We start from the raw sequence: 15,647 nt of genomic DNA on the forward strand, positions 1-15,647 counted from the left end.
TCTGCGGCTTCGTTCTTCGCCCTCGTACAAGCTACCGCTCTCTCCGGCTCCCGGAGCAGGAGAAGCGGCTGTTTCGCGCACACAACAGCGGAGCTGCAGCCGTACGCTCCGAAGCGCTGCTTCAGCCGAAAGACGCCGGCCACCGGCGCTTGGCTTCGGACAGTAGCCGAGAGCCGTAGTGTGCGTCTGCACTAAACTGCATCATAGCGAAAAGCTTTAGCAGTGTGTCTCGCAGGGAGATAGCTTAGGAGCGCAGCGCACTTATGCCTCCCTTGTCCAGAAACACGATTTTACTGCACACTCCAAAAACACTGCTCTTTCCAGGGCAAGATGCCAGATGCTCTTTGATGGCCGTGCTCCCTTCCTGCTCTTGCCCAGCTCGTTGTTTTAACGTGCACATGCCGTCCTGGCATTGAGTGCACAGTGAAAGCAATCGCAAAAGTCCAGCAGCTGCTGACTCCCAAACACAAAGGCTCTTGTCTACGTTCTTGCTTCTCGACACTTCAACGGAGTCCTTCATTTCTGCAGCTGCCATCGAGTTCTCTGCATCTCGAGCCTTCGGGGACGAGCACGAAATTCCCAGGAGCGGCTGCATCAGAACGAAGTCAAAAACCAGGAAAGTTTCTCGGAACACTTTCAATAAAGCATGCCAGCAGTGCATTGAAAAGGCAGGGAGCTTTAGTCACCGTCCTCTAGCATTGCCAAGGCTGTGCACACAATGTCGTCTCCCTGCGGCTTCGTTCTTCGCCCTCGTACAAGCTACCGCTCTCTCCGGCTCCCGGAGCAGGAGAAGCGGCTGCTTCGCGCACACAACAGCGGAGCGGCAGCCGTACGCTCCGAAGCGCTGCTTCCGCCGAAAGACGCCGGCCACCGGCGCTTGGCTTCGGACAGCTCCGGAGAGCCGTAGTGTGCGTCTGCACTAGACTGCATCCTAGCGAAAAGCTTTGGCAGTGTGTCTCGCAGGGAGATAGCTTAGGAGCGCAGCGCACTTATGCCTCCCTTGTCCAGAAACACGATTTTACTGCACACTCCAAAACAGTGCTCTTTTTAGGGCAATATATAAGCTGCTTTCTGACAGCCGTGATCTTTCGATTACTCTTGCCCAGCTCGTTGTTTTAACGTGCACATGCCGTCCTGGCATTGAGTGCACAGTGAAAGCAATTGCAAAAGTCCAGCAGCTGCTGACTCCCAAACACAAGGCGCTGGCTATGTTCTTCCTTCTTGACACCTCAACGCAGTCCTTCATTTCTGCAGTTGCCATCGAATTCTCTGCACTCGGTGCCTCAGAGGACGAGCACGAGTTTCCCAGGAAGGGCTGCATCAGGACGAATTCAAAACTCAGGAAAATTGTTCTGAAACACCTTCCATAAGGATGCTAGAATGGAATTGAAGAAGCAGGCGAGCGGCCACCACGGTCCACTAGCAGTCCTTAGGGTGCGCGCAGAAGCCGGGTGTTCTGCGGCTTCGTTCTTCGCCCTCGTACAAGCTACCGCTCTGTCCGGCTCCCGGAGCAGGAGAAGCGGCTGTTTCGCGCACACAACAGCGGAGCTGCAGCCGTACGCTCCGAAGCGCTGCTTCAGCCGAAAGACGCCGGCCACCGGCGCTTGGCTTCGGACAGTAGCCGAGAGCCGTAGTGTGCGTCTGCACTAAACTGCATCATAGCGAAAAGCTTTGGCAGTGTGTCTCGCAGGGAGATAGCTTAGGAGCGCAGCGCACTTATGCCTCCCTTGTCCAGAAACACGATTTTACTGCACACTCCAAAACAGTGCTCTTTTTAGGGCAATATATAAGCTGCTTTCTGACAGCCGTGATCTTTCGATTACTCTTGCCCAGCTCGTTGTTTTAACGTGCACATGCCGTCCTGGCATTGAGTGCACAGTGAAAGCAATCGCAAAAGTCCAGCAGCTGCTGACTCCCAAACACAAGGCGCTGGCTATGTTCTTCCTTCTTGACACCTCAACGCAGTCCTTCATTTCTGCAGTTGCCATCGAATTCTCTGCACTCGGTGCCTCAGAGGACGAGCACGAGTTTCCCAGGAAGGGCTGCATCAGGACGAATTCAAAACTCAGGAAAATTGTTCTGAAACACCTTCCATAAGGATGCTAGAATGGAATTGAAGAAGCAGGCGAGCGGCCACCACGGTCCACTAGCAGTCCTTAGGGTGCGCGCAGAAGCCGGGTGTTCTGCGGCTTCGTTCTTCGCCCTCGTACAAGCTACCGCTCTCTCCGGCTCCCGGAGCAGGAGAAGCGGCTGCTTCGCGCACACAACAGCGGAGCGGCAGCCGTACGCTCCGAAGCGCTGCTTCTGCCGAAAGTCGCCGGCCACCGGCGCTTGGCTTCGGACAGTAGCCGAGAGCCGTAGTGTGCGTCTGCACTAAACTGCATCATAGCGAAAAGCTTTAGCAGTGTGTCTCGCAGGGAGATAGCTTAGGAGCGCAGCGCACTTATGCCTCCCTTGTCCAGAAACACGATTTTACTGCACACTCCAAAAACACTGCTCTTTCCAGGGCAAGATGCCAGATGCTCTTTGATGGCCGTGCTCCCTTCCTGCTCTTGCCCAGCTCGTTGTTTTAACGTGCACATGCCGTCCTGGCATTGAGTGCACAGTGAAAGCAATCGCAAAAGTCCAGCAGCTGCTGACTCCCAAACACAAAGGCTCTTGTCTACGTTCTTGCTTCTCGACACTTCAACGGAGTCCTTCATTTCTGCAGCTGCCATCGAGTTCTCTGCATCTCGAGCCTTCGGGGACGAGCACGAAATTCCCAGGAGCGGCTGCATCAGAACGAAGTCAAAAACCAGGAAAGTTTCTCGGAACACTTTCAATAAAGCATGCCAGCAGTGCATTGAAAAGGCAGGGAGCTTTAGTCACCGTCCTCTAGCATTGCCAAGGCTGTGCACACAATGTCGTCTCCCTGCGGCTTCGTTCTTCGCCCTCGTACAAGCTACCGCTCTGTCCGGCTCCCGGAGCAGGAGAAGCGGCTGCTTCGCGCACACAACAGCGGAGCGGCAGCCGTACGCTACGAAGCGCTGCTTCCGCCGAAAGACGCCGGCCACCGGCGCTTGGCTTCGGACAGCTCCGGAGAGCCGTAGTGTGCGTCTGCACTAGACTGCATCCTAGCGAAAAGCTTTGGCAGTGTGTCTCGCAGGGAGATAGCTTAGGAGCGCAGCGCACTTATGCCTCCCTTGTCCAGAAACACGATTTTACTGCACACTCCAAAACAGTGCTCTTTTTAGGGCAATATATAAGCTGCTTTCTGACAGCCGTGATCTTTCGATTACTCTTGCCCAGCTCGTTGTTTTAACGTGCACGTGCCGTCCTGGCATTGAGTGCACAGTGAAAGCAATCGCAAAAGTCCAGCAGCTGCTGACTCCCAAACACAAGGCGCTGGATATATGCTTGCTTCTCGACTACTCAACGCAGTCCTTCATTTCTGCAGTTGCCATCGAATTCTCTGCACTCGGTGCCTCAGCGGACGAGCACGAGTTTCCCAGGAAGGGCTGCATCAGGACTCATTCAAAACTCAGGAAAATTGTCCTGGAACACCTTCCATAAGGATGCTAGAATGGAATTGAAGAAGCAGGCGAGCGGCCACCACGGTCCACTAGCAGTCCTTAGGGTGCGCGCAGAAGCCCGGTGTTCTGCGGCTTCGTTCTTCGCCCTCGTACAAGCTACCGCTCTGTCCGGCTCCCGGAGCAGGAGAAGCGGCTGCTTCGCGCACACAACAGCGGAGCGGCAGCCGTACGCTACGAAGCGCTGCTTCAGCCGAAAGACGCCGGCCACCGGCGCTTCGCTTCGGACAGCTCCGGAGAGCCCTAGTGTGCGTCTGCACTAGACTGCATCATAGCGAAAAGCTTTGGCAGTGTGTCTCGCAGGGAGATAGCTTAGGAGCGCAGCGCACTTATGCCTCCGTTGTCCAGAAACACGATTTTACTGCACACTCCAAAACAGTGCTCTGTTTAGGGCAATATATAAGCTGCTTTCTGACAGCCGTGATCTTTCGATTACTCTTGCCCAGCTCGTTGTTTTAACGTGCACGTGCCGTCCTGGCATTGAGTGCACAGTGAAAGCAATCGCAAAAGTCCAGCAGCTGCTGACTCCCAAACACAAGGCGCTGGATATATGCTTGCTTCTCGACACCTCAACGCAGTCCTTCATTTCTGCAGTTGCCATCGAATTCTCTGCACTCGGTGCCTCAGAGGACGAGCACGAGTTTCCCATGAAGGGCTGCATCAGGACTCATTCAAAACTCAGGAAAATTGTCCTGGAACACCTTCCATAAGGATGCTAGAATGGAATTGAAGAAGCAGGCGAGCGGCCACCACGGTCCACTAGCAGTCCTTAGGGTGCGCGCAGAAGCCGGGTGTTCTGCGGCTTCGTTCTTCGCCCTCGTACAAGCTACCGCTCTGTCCGGCTCCCGGAGCAGGAGAAGCGGCTGTTTCGCGCACACAACAGCGGAGCTGCAGCCGTACGCTCCGAAGCGCTGCTTCAGCCGAAAGACGCCGGCCACCGGCGCTTGGCTTCGGACAGTAGCCGAGAGCCGTAGTGTGCGTCTGCACTAAACTGCATCATAGCGAAAAGCTTTGGCAGTGTGTCTCGCAGGGAGATAGCTTAGGAGCGCAGCGCACTTATGCCTCCCTTGTCCAGAAACACGATTTTACTGCACACTCCAAAACAGTGCTCTTTTTAGGGCAATATATAAGCTGCTTTCTGACAGCCGTGATCTTTCGATTACTCTTGCCCAGCTCGTTGTTTTAACGTGCACATGCCGTCCTGGCATTGAGTGCACAGTGAAAGCAATCGCAAAAGTCCAGCAGCTGCTGACTCCCAAACACAAGGCGCTGGCTATGTTCTTCCTTCTTGACACCTCAACGCAGTCCTTCATTTCTGCAGTTGCCATCGAATTCTCTGCACTCGGTGCCTCAGAGGACGAGCACGAGTTTCCCAGGAAGGGCTGCATCAGGACTCATTCAAAACTCAGGAAAATTGTTCTGAAACACCTTCCATAAGGATGCTAGAATGGAATTGAAGAAGCAGGCGAGCGGCCACCACGGTCCACTAGCAGTCCTTAGGGTGCGCGCAGAAGCCGGGTGTTCTGCGGCTTCGTTCTTCGCCCTCGTACAAGCTACCGCTCTCTCCGGCTCCCGGAGCAGGAGAAGCGGCTGCTTCGCGCACACAACAGCGGAGCGGCAGCCGTACGCTCCGAAGCGCAGCTTCTGCCGAAAGTCGCCGGCCACCGGCGCTTGGCTTCGGACAGTAGCCGAGAGCCGTAGTGTGCGTCTGCACTAAACTGCATCATAGCGAAAAGCTTTAGCAGTGTGTCTCGCAGGGAGATAGCTTAGGAGCGCAGCGCACTTATGCCTCCCTTGTCCAGAAACACGATTTTACTGCACACTCCAAAAACACTGCTCTTTCCAGGGCAAGATGCCAGATGCTCTTTGATGGCCGTGCTCCCTTCCTGCTCTTGCCCAGCTCGTTGTTTTAACGTGCACATGCCGTCCTGGCATTGAGTGCACAGTGAAAGCAATCGCAAAAGTCCAGCAGCTGCTGACTCCCAAACACAAAGGCTCTTGTCTACGTTCTTGCTTCTCGACACTTCAACGGAGTCCTTCATTTCTGCAGCTGCCATCGAGTTCTCTGCATCTCGAGCCTTCGGGGACGAGCACGAAATTCCCAGGAGCGGCTGCATCAGAACGAAGTCAAAAACCAGGAAAGTTTCTCGGAACACTTTCAATAAAGCATGCCAGCAGTGCATTGAAAAGGCAGGGAGCTTTAGTCACCGTCCTCTAGCATTGCCAAGGCTGTGCACACAATGTCGTCTCCCTGCGGCTTCGTTCTTCGCCCTCGTACAAGCTACCGCTCTCTCCGGCTCCCGGAGCAGGAGAAGCGGCTGCTTCGCGCACACAACAGCGGAGCGGCAGCCGTACGCTCCGAAGCGCTGCTTCCGCCGAAAGACGCCGGCCACCGGCGCTTGGCTTCGGACAGCTCCGGAGAGCCGTAGTGTGCGTCTGCACTAGACTGCATCCTAGCGAAAAGCTTTGGCAGTGTGTCTCGCAGGGAGATAGCTTAGGAGCGCAGCGCACTTATGCCTCCCTTGTCCAGAAACACGATTTTACTGCACACTCCAAAACAGTGCTCTTTTTAGGGCAATATATAAGCTGCTTTCTGACAGCCGTGATCTTTCGATTACTCTTGCCCAGCTCGTTGTTTTAACGTGCACGTGCCGTCCTGGCATTGAGTGCACAGTGAAAGCAATCGCAAAAGTCCAGCAGCTGCTGACTCCCAAACACAAGGCGCTGGATATATGCTTGCTTCTCGACTACTCAACGCAGTCCTTCATTTCTGCAGTTGCCATCGAATTCTCTGCACTCGGTGCCTCAGCGGACGAGCACGAGTTTCCCAGGAAGGGCTGCATCAGGACGAAGTCAAAACTCAGGAAAATTGTCCTGGAACACCTTCCATAAGGATGCTAGAATGGAATTGAAGAAGCAGGCGAGCGGCCACCACGGTCCACTAGCAGTCCTTAGGGTGCGCGCAGAAGCCCGGTGTTCTGCGGCTTCGTTCTTCGCCCTCGTACAAGCTACCGCTCTGTCCGGCTCCCGGAGCAGGAGAAGCGGCTGCTTCGCGCACACAACAGCGGAGCGGCAGCCGTACGCTCCGAAGCGCTGCTTCAGCCGAAAGACGCCGGCCACCGGCGCTTGGCTTCGGACAGCTCCGGAGAGCCCTAGTGTGCGTCTGCACTAGACTGCATCATAGCGAAAAGCTTTGGCAGTGTGTCTCGCAGGGAGATAGCTTAGGAGCGCAGCGCACTTATGCCTCCGTTGTCCAGAAACACGATTTTACTGCACACTCCAAAACAGTGCTCTGTTTAGGGCAATATATAAGCTGCTTTCTGACAGCCGTGATCTTTCGATTACTCTTGCCCAGCTCGTTGTTTTAACGTGCACGTGCCGTCCTGGCATTGAGTGCACAGTGAAAGCAATCGCAAAAGTCCAGCAGCTGCTGACTCCCAAACACAAGGCGCTGGATATATGCTTGCTTCTCGACACCTCAACGCAGTCCTTCATTTCTGCAGTTGCCATCGAATTCTCTGCACTCGGTGCCTCAGAGGACGAGCACGAGTTTCCCATGAAGGGCTGCATCAGGACTCATTCAAAACTCAGGAAAATTGTCCTGGAACACCTTCCATAAGGATGCTAGAATGGAATTGAAGAAGCAGGCGAGCGGCCACCACGGTCCACTAGCAGTCCTTAGGGTGCGCGCAGAAGCCGGGTGTTCTGCGGCTTCGTTCTTCGCCCTCGTACAAGCTACCGCTCTGTCCGGCTCCCGGAGCAGGAGAAGCGGCTGTTTCGCGCACACAACAGCGGAGCTGCAGCCGTACGCTCCGAAGCGCTGCTTCAGCCGAAAGACGCCGGCCACCGGCGCTTGGCTTCGGACAGTAGCCGAGAGCCGTAGTGTGCGTCTGCACTAAACTGCATCATAGCGAAAAGCTTTGGCAGTGTGTCTCGCAGGGAGATAGCTTAGGAGCGCAGCGCACTTATGCCTCCCTTGTCCAGAAACACGATTTTACTGCACACTCCAAAACAGTGCTCTTTTTAGGGCAATATATAAGCTGCTTTCTGACAGCCGTGATCTTTCGATTACTCTTGCCCAGCTCGTTGTTTTAACGTGCACATGCCGTCCTGGCATTGAGTGCACAGTGAAAGCAATCGCAAAAGTCCAGCAGCTGCTGACTCCCAAACACAAGGCGCTGGCTATGTTCTTCCTTCTTGACACCTCAACGCAGTCCTTCATTTCTGCAGTTGCCATCGAATTCTCTGCACTCGGTGCCTCAGAGGACGAGCACGAGTTTCCCAGGAAGGGCTGCATCAGGACGAATTCAAAACTCAGGAAAATTGTTCTGAAACACCTTCCATAAGGATGCTAGAATGGAATTGAAGAAGCAGGCGAGCGGCCACCACGGTCCACTAGCAGTCCTTAGGGTGCGCGCAGAAGCCGGGTGTTCTGCGGCTTCGTTCTTCGCCCTCGTACAAGCTACCGCTCTGTCCGGCTCCCGGAGCAGGAGAAGCGGCTGTTTCGCGCACACAACAGCGGAGCTGCAGCCGTACGCTCCGAAGCGCTGCTTCTGCCGAAAGACGCCGGCCACCGGCGCTTGGCTTCGGACAGTAGCCGAGAGCCGTAGTGTGCGTCTGCACTAAACTGCATCATAGCGAAAAGCTTTGGCAGTGTGTCTCGCAGGGAGATAGCTTAGGAGCGCAGCGCACTTATGCCTCCCTTGTCCAGAAACACGATTTTACTGCACACTCCAAAACAGTGCTCTTTTTAGGGCAATATATAAGCTGCTTTCTGACAGCCGTGATCTTTCGATTACTCTTGCCCAGCTCGTTGTTTTAACGTGCACATGCCGTCCTGGCATTGAGTGCACAGTGAAAGCAATCGCAAAAGTCCAGCAGCTGCTGACTCCCAAACACAAGGCGCTGGCTATGTTCTTCCTTCTTGACACCTCAACGCAGTCCTTCATTTCTGCAGTTGCCATCGAATTCTCTGCACTCGGTGCCTCAGAGGACGAGCACGAGTTTCCCAGGAAGGGCTGCATCAGGACGAATTCAAAACTCAGGAAAATTGTTCTGAAACACCTTCCATAAGGATGCTAGAATGGAATTGAAGAAGCAGGCGAGCGGCCACCACGGTCCACTAGCAGTCCTTAGGGTGCGCGCAGAAGCCGGGTGTTCTGCGGCTTCGTTCTTCGCCCTCGTACAAGCTACCGCTCTCTCCGGCTCCCGGAGCAGGAGAAGCGGCTGCTTCGCGCACACAACAGCGGAGCGGCAGCCGTACGCTCCGAAGCGCTGCTTCTGCCGAAAGTCGCCGGCCACCGGCGCTTGGCTTCGGACAGTAGCCGAGAGCCGTAGTGTGCGTCTGCACTAAACTGCATCATAGCGAAAAGCTTTAGCAGTGTGTCTCGCAGGGAGATAGCTTAGGAGCGCAGCGCACTTATGCCTCCCTTGTCCAGAAACACGATTTTACTGCACACTCCAAAAACACTGCTCTTTCCAGGGCAAGATGCCAGATGCTCTTTGATGGCCGTGCTCCCTTCCTGCTCTTGCCCAGCTCGTTGTTTTAACGTGCACATGCCGTCCTGGCATTGAGTGCACAGTGAAAGCAATCGCAAAAGTCCAGCAGCTGCTGACTCCCAAACACAAAGGCTCTTGTCTACGTTCTTGCTTCTCGACACTTCAACGGAGTCCTTCATTTCTGCAGCTGCCATCGAGTTCTCTGCATCTCGAGCCTTCGGGGACGAGCACGAAATTCCCAGGAGCGGCTGCATCAGAACGAAGTCAAAAACCAGGAAAGTTTCTCGGAACACTTTCAATAAAGCATGCCAGCAGTGCATTGAAAAGGCAGGGAGCTTTAGTCACCGTCCTCTAGCATTGCCAAGGCTGTGCACACAATGTCGTCTCCCTGCGGCTTCGTTCTTCGCCCTCGTACAAGCTACCGCTCTGTCCGGCTCCCGGAGCAGGAGAAGCGGCTGCTTCGCGCACACAACAGCGGAGCGGCAGCCGTACGCTACGAAGCGCTGCTTCCGCCGAAAGACGCCGGCCACCGGCGCTTGGCTTCGGACAGCTCCGGAGAGCCGTAGTGTGCGTCTGCACTAGACTGCATCCTAGCGAAAAGCTTTGGCAGTGTGTCTCGCAGGGAGATAGCTTAGGAGCGCAGCGCACTTATGCCTCCCTTGTCCAGAAACACGATTTTACTGCACACTCCAAAACAGTGCTCTTTTTAGGGCAATATATAAGCTGCTTTCTGACAGCCGTGATCTTTCGATTACTCTTGCCCAGCTCGTTGTTTTAACGTGCACGTGCCGTCCTGGCATTGAGTGCACAGTGAAAGCAATCGCAAAAGTCCAGCAGCTGCTGACTCCCAAACACAAGGCGCTGGATATATGCTTGCTTCTCGACTACTCAACGCAGTCCTTCATTTCTGCAGTTGCCATCGAATTCTCTGCACTCGGTGCCTCAGCGGACGAGCACGAGTTTCCCAGGAAGGGCTGCATCAGGACTCATTCAAAACTCAGGAAAATTGTCCTGGAACACCTTCCATAAGGATGCTAGAATGGAATTGAAGAAGCAGGCGAGCGGCCACCACGGTCCACTAGCAGTCCTTAGGGTGCGCGCAGAAGCCCGGTGTTCTGCGGCTTCGTTCTTCGCCCTCGTACAAGCTACCGCTCTGTCCGGCTCCCGGAGCAGGAGAAGCGGCTGCTTCGCGCACACAACAGCGGAGCGGCAGCCGTACGCTCCGAAGCGCTGCTTCCGCCGAAAGATGCGGGCCACCGGCGCTTGGCTTCGGCAGCAGCCGAGAGCCGTAGTGTGCGTCTGCACTAAACTGCATCATAGCGAAAAGCTTTGGCAGTGTGTCTCGCAGGGAGATAGCTTAGGAGCGCAGCGCACTTATGCCTCCCTTGTCCAGAAACACGATTTTACTGCACACTCCAAAACAGTGCTCTTTTTAGGGCAATATATAAGCTGCTTTCTGACAGCCGTGATCTTTCGATTACTCTTGCCCAGCTCGTTGTTTTAACGTGCACATGCCGTCCTGGCATTCAGTGCACAGTGAAAGCAATCGCAAAAGTCCAGCAGCTGCTGACTCCCAGACACAAGGCGCTGGCTATGTTCTTGCTTCTTGACACCTCAACGCAGTCCTTCATTTCTGCAGTTGCCATCGAGTTCTCTGCATCTCGAGCCTTCGGGGACGAGCACGAAATTCCCAGGAGCGGCTGCATCAGAACGAAGTCAAAAACCAGGAAAGTTTCTCGGAACACTTTCAATAAAGCATGCGAGCCGTGCATTGAAAAGGCAGGGAGCTTTAGTCACCGTCCTCTAGCAGTCGCAAGGCTGTGCACACAAATTCGTCTCGCTGCGGCTTCGTTCTTCGCCCTCGTACAAGCTACCGCTCTGTCCGGCTCCCGGAGCAGGAGAAGCGGCTGCTTCGCGCACACAACAGCGGAGCGGCAGCCGTACGCTCCGAAGCGCTGCTTCAGCCGAAAGACGCCGGCCACCGGCGCTTGGCTTCGGACAGCTCCGGAGAGCCCTAGTGTGCGTCTGCACTAGACTGCATCCTAGCGAAAAGCTTTGGCAGTGTGTCTCGCAGGGAGATAGCTTAGGAGCGCAGCGCACTTATGCCTCCCTTGTCCAGAAACACGATTTTACTGCACACTCCAAAACAGTGCTCTTTTTAGGGCAATATATAAGCTGCTTTCTGACAGCCGTGATCTTTCGATTACTCTTGCCCAGCTCGTTGTTTTAACGTGCACATGCCGTCCTGGCATTGAGTGCACAGTGAAAGCAATCGCAAAAGTCCAGCAGCTGCTGACTCCCAAACACAAGGCGCTGGCTATGTTCTTCCTTCTTGACACCTCAACGCAGTCCTTCATTTCTGCAGTTGCCATCGAATTCTCTGCACTCGGTGCCTCAGCGGACGAGCACGAGTTTCCCAGGAAGGGCTGCATCAGGACGAAGTCAAAACTCAGGAAAATTGTCCTGGAACACCTTCCATAAGGATGCTAGAATGGAATTGAAGAAGCAGGCGAGCGGCCACCACGGTCCACTAGCAGTCCTTAGGGTGCGCGCAGAAGCCCGGTGTTCTGCGGCTTCGTTCTTCGCCCTCGTACAAGCTACCGCTCTCTCCGGCTCCCGGAGCAGGAGAAGCGGCTGCTTCGCGCACACAACAGCGGAGCGGCAGCCGTACGCTACGAAGCGCTGCTTCAGCCGAAAGACGCCGGCCACCGGCGCTTCGCTTCGGACAGCTCCGGAGAGCCGTAGTGTGCGTCTGCACTAGACTGCATCCTAGCGAAAAGCTTTGGCAGTGTGTCTCGCAGGGAGATAGCTTAGGAGCGCAGCGCACTTATGCCTCCGTTGTCCAGAAACACGATTTTACTGCACACTCCAAAACAGTGCTCTTTTTAGGGCAATATATAAGCTGCTTTCTGACAGCCGTGATCTTTCGATTACTCTTGCCCAGCTCGTTGTTTTAACGTGCACATGCCGTCCTGGCATTGAGTGCACAGTGAAAGCAATCGCAAAAGTCCAGCAGCTGCTGACTCCCAAACACAAGGCGCTGGATATATGCTTGCTTCTCGACTACTCAACGCAGTCCTTCATTTCTGCAGTTGCCATCGAATTCTCTGCACTCGGTGCCTCAGCGGACGAGCACGAGTTTCCCAGGAAGGGCTGCATCAGGACGAAGTCAAAACTCAGGAAAATTGTCCTGGAACACCTTCCATAAGGATGCTAGAATGGAATTGAAGAAGCAGGCGAGCGGCCACCACGGTCCACTAGCAGTCCTTAGGGTGCGCGCAGAAGCCCGGTGTTCTGCGGCTTCGTTCTTCGCCCTCGTACAAGCTACCGCTCTGTCCGGCTCCCGGAGCAGGAGAAGCGGCTGCTTCGCGCACACAACAGCGGAGCGGCAGCCGTACGCTCCGAAGCGCTGCTTCAGCCGAAAGACGCCGGCCACCGGCGCTTGGCTTCGGACAGCTCCGGAGAGCCCTAGTGTGCGTCTGCACTAGACTGCATCATAGCGAAAAGCTTTGGCAGTGTGTCTCGCAGGGAGATAGCTTAGGAGCGCAGCGCACTTATGCCTCCCTTGTCCAGAAACACGATTTTACTGCACACTCCAAAACAGTGCTCTGTTTAGGGCAATATATAAGCTGCTTTCTGACAGCCGTGATCTTTCGATTACTCTTGCCCAGCTCGTTGTTTTAACGTGCACGTGCTGTCCTGGCATTGAGTGCACAGTGAAAGCAATCGCAAAAGTCCAGCAGCTGCTGACTCCCAAACACAAGGCGCTGGATATATGCTTGCTTCTCGACTACTCAACGCAGTCCTTCATTTCTGCAGTTGCCATCGAATTCTCTGCACTCGGTGCCTCAGCGGACGAGCACGAGTTTCCCAGGAAGGGCTGCATCAGGACGAAGTCAAAACTCAGGAAAATTGTCCTGGAACACCTTCCATAAGGATGCTAGAATGGAATTGAAGAAGCAGGCGAGCGGCCACCACGGTCCACTAGCAGTCCTTAGGGTGCGCGCAGAAGCCCGGTGTTCTGCGGCTTCGTTCTTCGCCCTCGTACAAGCTACCGCTCTGTCCGGCTCCCGGAGCAGGAGAAGCGGCTGCTTCGCGCACACAACAGCGGAGCGGCAGCCGTACGCTCCGAAGCGCTGCTTCAGCCGAAAGACGCCGGCCACCGGCGCTTGGCTTCGGACAGCTCCGGAGAGCCCTAGTGTGCGTCTGCACTAGACTGCATCATAGCGAAAAGCTTTGGCAGTGTGTCTCGCAGGGAGATAGCTTAGGAGCGCAGCGCACTTATGCCTCCGTTGTCCAGAAACACGATTTTACTGCACACTCCAAAACAGTGCTCTGTTTAGGGCAATATATAAGCTGCTTTCTGACAGCCGTGATCTTTCGATTACTCTTGCCCAGCTCGTTGTTTTAACGTGCACGTGCCGTCCTGGCATTGAGTGCACAGTGAAAGCAATCGCAAAAGTCCAGCAGCTGCTGACTCCCAAACACAAGGCGCTGGATATATGCTTGCTTCTCGACACCTCAACGCAGTCCTTCATTTCTGCAGTTGCCATCGAATTCTCTGCACTCGGTGCCTCAGAGGACGAGCACGAGTTTCCCATGAAGGGCTGCATCAGGACTCATTCAAAACTCAGGAAAATTGTCCTGGAACACCTTCCATAAGGATGCTAGAATGGAATTGAAGAAGCAGGCGAGCGGCCACCACGGTCCACTAGCAGTCCTTAGGGTGCGCGCAGAAGCCGGGTGTTCTGCGGCTTCGTTCTTCGCCCTCGTACAAGCTACCGCTCTGTCCGGCTCCCGGAGCAGGAGAAGCGGCTGTTTCGCGCACACAACAGCGGAGCTGCAGCCGTACGCTCCGAAGCGCTGCTTCAGCCGAAAGACGCCGGCCACCGGCGCTTGGCTTCGGACAGTAGCCGAGAGCCGTAGTGTGCGTCTGCACTAAACTGCATCATAGCGAAAAGCTTTGGCAGTGTGTCTCGCAGGGAGATAGCTTAGGAGCGCAGCGCACTTATGCCTCCCTTGTCCAGAAACACGATTTTACTGCACACTCCAAAACAGTGCTCTTTTTAGGGCAATATATAAGCTGCTTTCTGACAGCCGTGATCTTTCGATTACTCTTGCCCAGCTCGTTGTTTTAACGTGCACATGCCGTCCTGGCATTGAGTGCACAGTGAAAGCAATCGCAAAAGTCCAGCAGCTGCTGACTCCCAAACACAAGGCGCTGGCTATGTTCTTCCTTCTTGACACCTCAACGCAGTCCTTCATTTCTGCAGTTGCCATCGAATTCTCTGCACTCGGTGCCTCAGAGGACGAGCACGAGTTTCCCAGGAAGGGCTGCATCAGGACTCATTCAAAACTCAGGAAAATTGTTCTGAAACACCTTCCATAAGGATGCTAGAATGGAATTGAAGAAGCAGGCGAGCGGCCACCACGGTCCACTAGCAGTCCTTAGGGTGCGCGCAGAAGCCGGGTGTTCTGCGGCTTCGTTCTTCGCCCTCGTACAAGCTACCGCTCTCTCCGGCTCCCGGAGCAGGAGAAGCGGCTGCTTCGCGCACACAACAGCGGAGCGGCAGCCGTACGCTCCGAAGCGCTGCTTCTGCCGAAAGTCGCCGGCCACCGGCGCTTGGCTTCGGACAGTAGCCGAGAGCCGTAGTGTGCGTCTGCACTAAACTGCATCATAGCGAAAAGCTTTAGCAGTGTGTCTCGCAGGGAGATAGCTTAGGAGCGCAGCGCACTTATGCCTCCCTTGTCCAGAAACACGATTTTACTGCACACTCCAAAAACACTGCTCTTTCCAGGGCAAGATGCCAGATGCTCTTTGATGGCCGTGCTCCCTTCCTGCTCTTGCCCAGCTCGTTGTTTTAACGTGCACATGCCGTCCTGGCATTGAGTGCACAGTGAAAGCAATCGCAAAAGTCCAGCAGCTGCTGACTCCCAAACACAAAGGCTCTTGTCTACGTTCTTGCTTCTCGACACTTCAACGGAGTCCTTCATTTCTGCAGCTGCCATCGAGTTCTCTGCATCTCGAGCCTTCGGGGACGAGCACGAAATTCCCAGGAGCGGCTGCATCAGAACGAAGTCAAAAACCAGGAAAGTTTCTCGGAACACTTTCAATAAAGCATGCCAGCAGTGCATTGAAAAGGCAGGGAGCTTTAGTCACCGTCCTCTAGCATTGCCAAGGCTGTGCACACAATGTCGTCTCCCTGCGGCTTCGTTCTTCGCCCTCGTACAAGCTACCGCTCTGTCCGGCTCCCGGAGCAGGAGAAGCGGCTGCTTCGCGCACACAAGAGCGGAGCGGCAGCCGTACGCTCCGAAGCGCTGCTTCCGCCGAAAGACGCCGGCCACCGGCGCTTGGCTTCGGACAGCTCCGGAGAGCCGTAGTGTGCGTCTGCACTAGACTGCATCCTAGCGAAAAGCTTTGGCAGTGTGTCTCGCAGGGAGATAGCTTAGGAGCGCAGCGCACTTATGCCTCCCTTGTCCAGAAACACGATTTTACTGCACACTCCAAAACAGTGCTCTTTTTAGGGCAATATATAAGCTGCTTTCTGACAGCCGTGATCTTTCGATTACTCTTGCCCA

The sequence above is a fragment of the Lonchura striata genome, chromosome 1A (assembly GCF_050655825.1).
Source record: "Lonchura striata isolate lonStrDom1 chromosome 1A, ASM5065582v1, whole genome shotgun sequence".
NCBI lineage: Eukaryota > Metazoa > Chordata > Aves > Passeriformes > Estrildidae > Lonchura > Lonchura striata.